Source organism: Entelurus aequoreus, linkage group LG14 (assembly GCF_033978785.1).
Source record: "Entelurus aequoreus isolate RoL-2023_Sb linkage group LG14, RoL_Eaeq_v1.1, whole genome shotgun sequence".
Taxonomy (NCBI): Eukaryota; Metazoa; Chordata; class Actinopteri; order Syngnathiformes; family Syngnathidae; genus Entelurus; species Entelurus aequoreus.
This window is the reverse complement of record NC_084744.1, coordinates 52,292,642-52,302,303: the sequence shown is the minus strand read 5'-3', so window position 1 is coordinate 52,302,303 and position 9,662 is coordinate 52,292,642. Positions and strand designations below refer to the sequence as shown.

The 9,662-nt window shown below is 32.4% G+C and overlaps 1 protein-coding gene across 1 annotated transcript in view; it reads left to right on the top strand.

Annotated features, from left to right (window-relative positions):
* Window positions 1-898: 898 nt before the first annotated feature.
* fstl4 (follistatin-like 4) overlaps window positions 899-9,662 on the top strand; it is a 404,450-nt gene continuing 395,686 nt past the window's right edge. Inside the window, exon 1 of the mRNA XM_062070160.1 lies at window positions 899-1,113. The gene's annotated coding sequence lies outside the window, so the exon portion shown is untranslated. The remainder of the gene's footprint in view (window positions 1,114-9,662) is intronic.

The window sequence follows — 9,662 nt, the reverse complement described above, 5'->3', positions numbered from 1 at the left end:
ATAATAATAATAATGACGATGACAACAAGATCAAAGACGCAATAGAAGCAAATAACAAATTAAAGATGAACAATAACAATAACAATATTATTAATAATAATATTAATAATGATAATAATAATAATAATCATCAGCATCATCATCATCATCATCATTATAATACTAATCAGAATCATAATTTTGGTATATTGGTAATAAAAACAATAATAATGACGATGACAACAAGACCAACGATGCATTTGAAGCCAATAATACAATAAAGACGAATAATATCAACAGCAATAATAATACAAATAATAGCAATACTAATAATATTAATATTAAAGTGGAGACAGTAATGACAGTAATAATGACAAGGAGCTCAAACATGCAATAGAAGCAAATAATGAATAACAAAGTTAAATAATAATAATAATAATAAGTATCCTAATAATAATCATCATCATATTCATAATTGTATAATAATACAAAACATCTCGGAGATAATAATGGCAATAATTATAATGACGATGACAACAAGATCAAAGACGCAATAGAAGCAAATAAAAAATTAAAGACAAATAATAACAATAATAATATTATTAATAATAATAATGATAATAATAATAATCATAATCATCATTATCATCATTATAATACTAATCAGAATCATAATAAGTATATAATAAAATAAAGACGAAAAATAACAAGAGCAATACTAATAATATTAATAACAATAACAATACTAATAATATTAATATTAAAATGGAGATAACAACGATAGTAATGATTACGAGGAGCTCAAACATGCAATAGAAGCAAATAATAAATAATAAGAAGGATTCTTCTCACATGGCTGCTGACGTCACCATCGCGGCTCTTAAATAGGGCGGCGGAGGCTGTGGGGAGACGAGACGAGGAGAAGAAGAAGAACAGGAGAGAACAAGAAGAAGAAGAAGAAGAAGAAATTAATAAAAATAAAGAAGAAGAAAAAAAAGAGGAAGCAGGAAGGAGCTGACGATGAGAGTTTGTCACCTTCTCGAACATTCTGAAGAAGAGGAATAAACTGTTAATATTTCACTCTTTGGACATTTGAACATTTTTCATCTTGTTGTTGCTCTCCGAGTCACGCAGGTAAGACCAGACAACTTTGTATGCTCCCCGTGTGCGTGCGTGTAATACATACATATACTGGACTGGATATATTTATATTTATATTTATATTTATATCAGTGACAGTCTGCACCAGTTTTTGTGGTCGCCAGCCAGTTCGGCGGCGCATATGTTCGTGTTTCTTTTGGCGCCACATTGCCAGCTGACGTGCGTTGCTATCGATGAAGCTCATCGAAGATAGCTTTATCGCACAGGTGAGAAGATTGCTGTCTTTTGGCGGGACTTCAATGCTGAGATACAACACCGTGTGTGTGTGTGCGTGCGTGTGTGTGTGTGTGCGTGCGTGTGTGTGTGTGCGTGTGTGCGCTGAAGCTCTCCATGGTGCCGAAACAAACATCACGCAGACTATATATGTGTGCGTGTGTGTGTGTTTATATATATATATATATATATATATATATATATATATATATATATATATATATATATATATATATATATATATATATATATATATATATATATATATATTTGTATGTGTATATATGTATGTGTATGTATATATGTATGTATGTGTATATATATGTATACTATAAAAATGGGACCCATTACCTCCCTGCTTGGCACTCAGCATCAAGGGTTGGAATTGGGGGTCAAATCACCAAAAATGATTCCCGGGCGCGGCACCGCTGCTGCCCACTGCTCCCCTCACCTCCCAGGGGGTGATCAAGGGAATGGGTCAAATGCAGAGGACAAATTTCACCACACCTAGTGTGTGTGTGACAATCATTGGTACTTTAACTTTAACTTAATAATATGTATGTGTATGTATATGTATATATGTATGTGTATGTATATGTATGTATGTATGTATATATGTGTGTATGTGTGTATGTATGTATATACTGTATGTATGTATGTGTGTGTGTGTGTGTGTGTGTATATATGTATATATATTTATATATACATATGTATGTATATATGTATATATATGTGTATGTATATATATGTATGTGTGTGTATATATATATATGTGTGTATGTATGTATGTATGTATATATATGTGTGTATGTATGTATGTATGTATGTATGTATATATATGTGTGTATGTATGTATAAATATATATGTATGTATATATATATATATATATATATATATATATATATATATATATATATATATATATATATATATATATGTATGTATATATATATGTATGTATATGTATGTATATATATATATATGTGTGTATGTATGTGTGTGTGTGTGTATATATATACATATGTAGATATATGTGTGTGTGTGTGTGTGTGTGTATGTATAAATATGTGTATGTATGTGTATATATATATGTGTGTGTATGTATATATATGTGTATGTATGTATGTATATATATATATGTGTGTATGTATATATATATGTGTGTGTTTGTATGTGTATATATACATATGTATGTGTACATATACACATGTATGTATGTATATATATGTATATATATATATATATATGTTTTTTTTGTATATATACATATGTATGTATGTTTGTATGTATATATATGTATGTATGTATGTATGTTTATATACATATGTATGTATATATATGTTTATATACATATGTATGTATATATATGTTTATATACATATGTATGTATATATATGTATGTGTGTGTGTGTGTGTATATATATATATGTATGTATGTATGTATTATGTGTGTGTGTGTATGTATATGTATATATATATATATATATATATATATATATATATATATATATATTTATATATATATATATATATATATATATATACTGTATATGTATGTTTGTGTGTGTGTATTTAACTGCTTGTTTGCACACTCAGCACAACACAGTATGTAGTGTAGTGGTCAGCACGTCTGCCTGGCAGTCTGCATAACTCACTTCATTGGAACATGTGTGTGTTCTTACTCTCCCTTTCTGCCTGTTCATCTTATATACACTACATATATTCATCCTATGTTTACTGAATGGCGTCTTAAAATCATGCACACTTGTGGTATTGTATCAAATCTTCGCTGACACATGTGTGTTCTTACATTCTCTTTCTGCTTTTTCCTTACACACATTTCATGTCACTTGTATAGTAAAATACATGCAGTAATCATATGCGTAGAATACACTCTTATGTATCATAAAAACATGCACGCTAGCTTTATTGTATAACTTAGCGTGCATGTTTTGTTCATTGTATAGTGTCATAACAATATGTGGTACGTGTACCTTTTAGTGATACGCCAAATAATCACTTGATTAAATATTCAAACACAGTGTCACTGTTCAAACTGCGTGTAAAAATCTTAAATATACATGTTAAATAAAACCCCTGTCTTGTTTTTAATTAATACTTAAGCCGACTGCGCTACTGTATTTTAACGGTACTTGGAGAGCCAAGTTTTTTCTGAGGCGGTACTTCGGGGGGAAAAAAAGTTTGAGAACTTCTTGTGTTAGTGTACAAAAAACACGCATGTTATGTTTTTGTACAGTGTAATAAAAACATGGATGCTATTTTTATTGTGCACTGTATTAAATACACATTTGTATAGTGCAATTACAAAAATCATGATATGTTTATTGTATACTATCCATCCATCAATCCATTTTCTTCGGGGTCGCGGGGGGCACTGGAGCCTATCTCAGCTACAATCGGGCGGAAGGCGGGGTACACCCTGGACAAGTCGCCACCTCATCATACTACTGTACAATAAAATATGCGTTTTATGTTTATTGTATTCTACTATAAAACATACATGTTATGGTTACAGTAAAATATGCATGTTGTGAGTGCGATGTTTGCACAGTATGCATGCTTTGATTGGCAGGTGACAGTTCAGGTGTACTCCACCTGTCACCAAAGTCAACTGTGATTGGCTCCGGCTGCTCCGTATACATATATTCTATCAAATATATGTATGAGTATGTATTTATTCACTTGTGAACCGTCAAATAGTACTTGATAAATCATGCCAGAAATCTACATACTTTTGAATGAAGTAGAACATGATAACATGCAGTTTTAAAATTAAAACTATGTTTATTGTCGTTTTTTTTTAATGAAATATAATATGCTGTATTAATGTCATACTATTTTAAAAAGCTTAACTGTACATCAAGACAATATACTGTATAAACGGCGTATTGACAGCTGCTGTGGGTATGATGCAGTGCACAATCCTAATCATGTTGCTTGCCATCTAAACTGTATGTTTAAAAACTGTACCTAATATAGTGGCCTTATTAAAGTTATAACTCGATGCATGTGCAGCCTTATCATAAGGGAAATATGAAATGTGCATGCCATGGTTGCGTACTGCAGTCATTTGTAGCCCAGCGCAATTTTATGAATTTTTTTTTATTTTTAGCTTTGAGCAGAAAAGTGAAGGAGCAGGATGGAGCATGCTGTCACTTTATGAGCAGCAGTGCAACACAATTGTATGCGCTGTATACTGTACTGTATACTGTACTGTATACTGTACTGTATACACTTTCATAAACACGTACATGATACCATGTTCATAAATCATTCGGTTTCCAACTTGAACACGTCCGTATTTCTGATCAAAAATTAATTGTTGAGATTTGTAGCATGTTGGTGAAAGTCTGGACAAAAGTGCACTTTCCTTGTCCACATTAAGTGGCCTTTTTTCTACATTTCTCAGTGAAAAAGTGCACACATCTAAAATTCACGAGTAGAGTAATCCCGCCTTCGTTGCCGTCAATTTGTTCCGAGCCTCTCTGCCATGAATTATTTCTTGCAAAGTATTTATGAATATAACATTTTCATAAGTAAAGCATATAAAACCTGTTCAAATACAGTTTGTAACGTTTTCAGTCCCTCCAGAATTTCCCGATGTTGCAGATTTCTCCAATGAATGCAGATTTTAACCACTTCTTGCAATTTCACCATATATTATGTCCAATCTTTGACATTTTGTTCCATTTTGTCCAATTTTTTACAATTTGTCCAATCTTTGACATTTTGTTCCATCTTTCACATTTTGTCCATTTTTTGACGTTTGGACAAAATGTGAAAGATTGGACAAAATGTGAAAGATGGAACAAAATGTCAAAGATTGGACAAAATGTCAAATATTGGACAAAATGGAACGAAATGTTCCATCTTTGACATTTTGTCAAATTTTTGACGTTTGGACAAAACGTCAAAGATTGTACAATATGTGAAAGATGGAACAAAATGTCAAACATTGAACAAATTGTCAAAGATTGGACAAAATGTCAAAGATGCAACAAAATCTTAAGATTGACATTTTTCACATTTTGTCCAATCTTTGACATTTTGTTCAATCTTTGACATTTTGTCTCATGTTTGACATTTTGTCCAATCTTTGACTTGTTGTCCAATCTCTGACATTTTGTCTAATCTCTCACATTTTGTCCAATCTTTGGCATTGTGTCCAATCATTTCACTGATATTTTGTCCAATCTTTGACATTTTGTCCAATCTCTGTCATTTTGTCCAATATTTGCCAATTTGTCCAATCTTTGCCAATTTGTCTAATCTTTGGCATTTTTTCCAATCTGTGACATTTTGTCCAATCTTTGACATTTTGTCCAATCTTTGACCTTGTGTCCAATCTTTGACATTGTGTCCAATCTTTGACATTTTGTTAAATCTTTGACATTTTGTTCAATCTTTGACATTTTGTTCAATCTTTGACATTTTGTTCAATCTCTGACATTTTGTCCAATCTCTGTCATTTTGTCCAATATTTGCTAATTTGTCCAATCTTTGGCATTTTTTTTTTTACAATCTCTGACATTTTGTCTAATTGCTGACATTTTGTGTAATCGCTGACATTTTGATCAATCTTTGGTATTTTTGTCCAATCTTTTACCAAATGTCCTACCTTTGTCATTTTGTCCAATCATTGTCATTTTGTTCAATCTTTGTCATTTTGTCCAATCTTTGGCATTTTGTCCAATCTTTGACCTTGTGTCCAATCTTTGACATTTTGTCCAATCTTTGACATTTTGTCCAATCTTTGACATTGTGTCCAATCTTTGACTTTTTGTTCAATCTTTGACATGTTGTTCAATCTCTGACATTTTGTCCAATCTCCGTCATTTTGTCCAATATTTGCTAATTTGTCCAATCTTTGCCAGTTGCTCCAATCTTTGGCATTTTTTTTACAATCTCTGACATTTTGTCCAATCTTTGACATTTTGTCCAATCTTTGGGTTGTTGTCCAATCTCTGACATTTTGTCCCATCTCTGACATTTTGTCTAATTGCTGACATTTTGTGTAATCGCTGACATTTTGATCAATTTTGGGTATTTTTGTCCAATCTTTTACCAAATGTCCTACCTTTGTCATTTTGTCCAATCTTTGTCATTTTGTCCAATCTTTGGCATTTTGTCCAATCTGTGACATTTTGTCCAGTCTTTGACCTTTTGTCCAATCTTTGACATTTTGTCCAATCTTCTACATTTTGTCCAATCTTTGACATTTTGTTCAATCTTTGACATTTTGTTCAATCTCTGACATTTTGTGCAATCTCCGTCATTTTGTCCAATATTTGCTAATTTGTCCAATCTTTGCCAGTTTCTCCAATCTTTGGCATTTTTTTTTTACAATCTCTGACATTTTGTCCAATCTTTAACATTTTGTCTAATCTTTGGCTTTTTGTCCAATCTCTGACATTTTGTCCCATCTCTGACATTTTGTCCCATCTCTGACATTTTGTCTATTTGCTGACATTTTGTGTAATCGCTGACATTTTGATCAATCTTCGGTATTTTTGTCCAATCTTTTACCAAATGTCCTACCTTTTTCATTTTGTCCAATCTTTGTCATTTTGTCCAATCTTTGTCATTTTGTCCAATCTTTGTCATTTTGTCCAATCTTTGACATTGTGTCCAATCTTTGACATTTTGTTCAATCTTTGACATTTTGTTTAATCTCTGACATGTTGTCCAATCTCCGTAATTTTGTCCAATATTTGCTAATTTGTCCAATCTTTGCCAGTTTCTCCAATCTTTGGCATTTTTTTTACAATCTCTGACATTTTGTCCAATCTTTGACATTTTGTCCAATCTTTGGCTTTTTGTCCAATCTCTGACATTTTGTCCCATCTCTGACATTTTGTCTAATTGCTGACATTTTGTGTAATCGCTGACATTTTGATCAATCTTCGGTATTTTTGTCCAATCTTTTGCCAAATGTCCTACCTTTGTCATTTTGTCCAATCTTTGTCATTTTGTCCAATCTTTGGCATTTTGTCCAATCTTTGGCATTTTGTCTAATTGCTGACATTTTGTCTTAATTGCTGACATTTTGTGTAATCGCTGACATTTTGATCAATTGTTTACCATTTGTCCAATCTTTGGCATTTTGTCCAACCTTTGACATTATGTCCTACCTTTGACATTTTGTCCAATCTTTGTCATTTTGTCCAACCTTTGGCTTTTTGTCCAATCAAATAAATCCCTGCAGCATTTAAATACAACACAACTCTCCAAGCATTGGCAATCAATAAAAAATGAATTTTTTTATCGAATTTCACTTTTCAAAACGTGCACCAATGCGCACTAGTCTATTTGTTTTCAAACTCTGCACACAAGTGTGTGTGCATTTCTTTAATGTGTAAAAAATAAAAATGCCAGAAGAATGTTGGTTAAAATGTCCCAAGGTTAACATTTTTCATACCTTTCATTGTTCTCTGTTGAACTCATTTCACTTGATCAAACATTTGCTAACATTCCACACTACTAAACAATACAAGAACGTATGATGATTTGTGCTGATATCACATCGGATCAATATCAGTGTCGGCCAATACTCAAGGCTCGACAAGCGGTATGGTATCAGAAGTGAAAAAGTGCTTAACGGGACTACCTTCACCTTGAGTGAGTGTATTCACTTCAGATTTAGATTTTCCTGCTGAAGTACTTTTGATTTGTGATCTCATATTCTCTCCAGATGGTGTTTTAAAACTTGCAAGCATTTTCAAGCGAGCAGCCAGTCAGCTAGCATTCCGTCGCTAAGTTGTTTGACGCGTGTTCATTTTGTAACCGGTAGCAGCTCCCTTGAGTTTCTTTGTTTGAGTGTGTGTGTACTGTGTGTGAACTGTGTGTGTACTGTGTGTGAACTGTGTGTGTATGCTGTGTGTGTACGCTGCTTGATCAAAGAGCGACACACTTTGCGCGACACAACACGACACAACACGACACAACACGGTGTTGAATAATTCATACACCCACAAATGAACACAACTTGCTAGGCAGTTTTGGAATCTCTCACAAAAACAACTATAGTACATCAAAAAAAGAAGTCATTTTTAAAGTACTAAGTTGTTTATTTTTTGCTTTTGTTTTGGAATATCTTGGTACATTTTTTTGAACCTAAAAAAGTACAGGTACTTTGCTTAAACTCCAATAATATGTGCTTAAAAAGTTTAAATATTTGGGGCAACTGAGCCAATGCCCCTCCACATCCAGCAGATGGTGCTTGAGTGTAAAAAAACCCTAAAAAATAACTACTTTTCTTACAAATTGTCTTTTTGGTTGTCTTACTTACTGTTTACACGTTATTCGGAGTTTGCTATAATTTTGCTATCTTTTTTTTGTTGTTGCCAAATTTAGAGCTGCAGCTATCAATTATTTTCATAACCGAGTAATCTATCGATTAGTTTATCCAATTAATCGAATAATCAGATAAAACACACTGATAGTCTCAAAATAGTTGAAATAAACTTGTGAAGTTGAAATCTTTATGCTTGCAATAACATTCATCACTTTTTTCTAATAAATGCACTCCATCAAAATTCAATTGTTAATCAAAAAAATCAAAAATCCGCTGTTTGCCCCCTCCCAGCACACATGTGCACCACCGCTCTCATGTGCCCTCAATTATAGCGGCATTGTGGAAATTATGTCTCTGTATTTAAAGTTCCGGGTACTTAAATTCAAATGTATTAATTTTCATCATTTATTAGAGATGTGAATCTTACAACAACTCATGATTTTATTTTATTCCGATTCATAGGGTGACTATTCTTGATTCAAACGAATTCTCGCAAAATATTATTTGATATACAAATAATGATAAAACCTTTTCAAAACAGGCAACAACAGCCCCTCTTCGCAGCTGACGAAGATGTATACTTGCAGCGATTAAGCACGGAGATGGCCTAAAAAACATATGTTTTAAAAATAAAGAAAATGAACAAAAAAATTAATATAACTTGAAAAAACTTTTCAATCTTTTACACTTTGGTCAATCTTTGACATTTTGTCCAATCTTTGAAATTGTGTTCAATCTTTGACATTTTCTTCAATCTTTGACATGTTGTCAAATACCTCACATTTTGTTGCATCTTTGACATTTTGTCCAATCTTTGACATGTTGTCCAATCTTTGACATGTTGTCCAATCCCTCATATTTTGTCCAATCTTTGACATTTTGTCCAATCATTTCACTGAAATGTTGTCCAATCTTTGATATTTTGTCCAATCTTTGACTTTTTGTCCAATCTCTGACATTTTGTCCAATCTTTGACATTTTGTTCAATTTCTG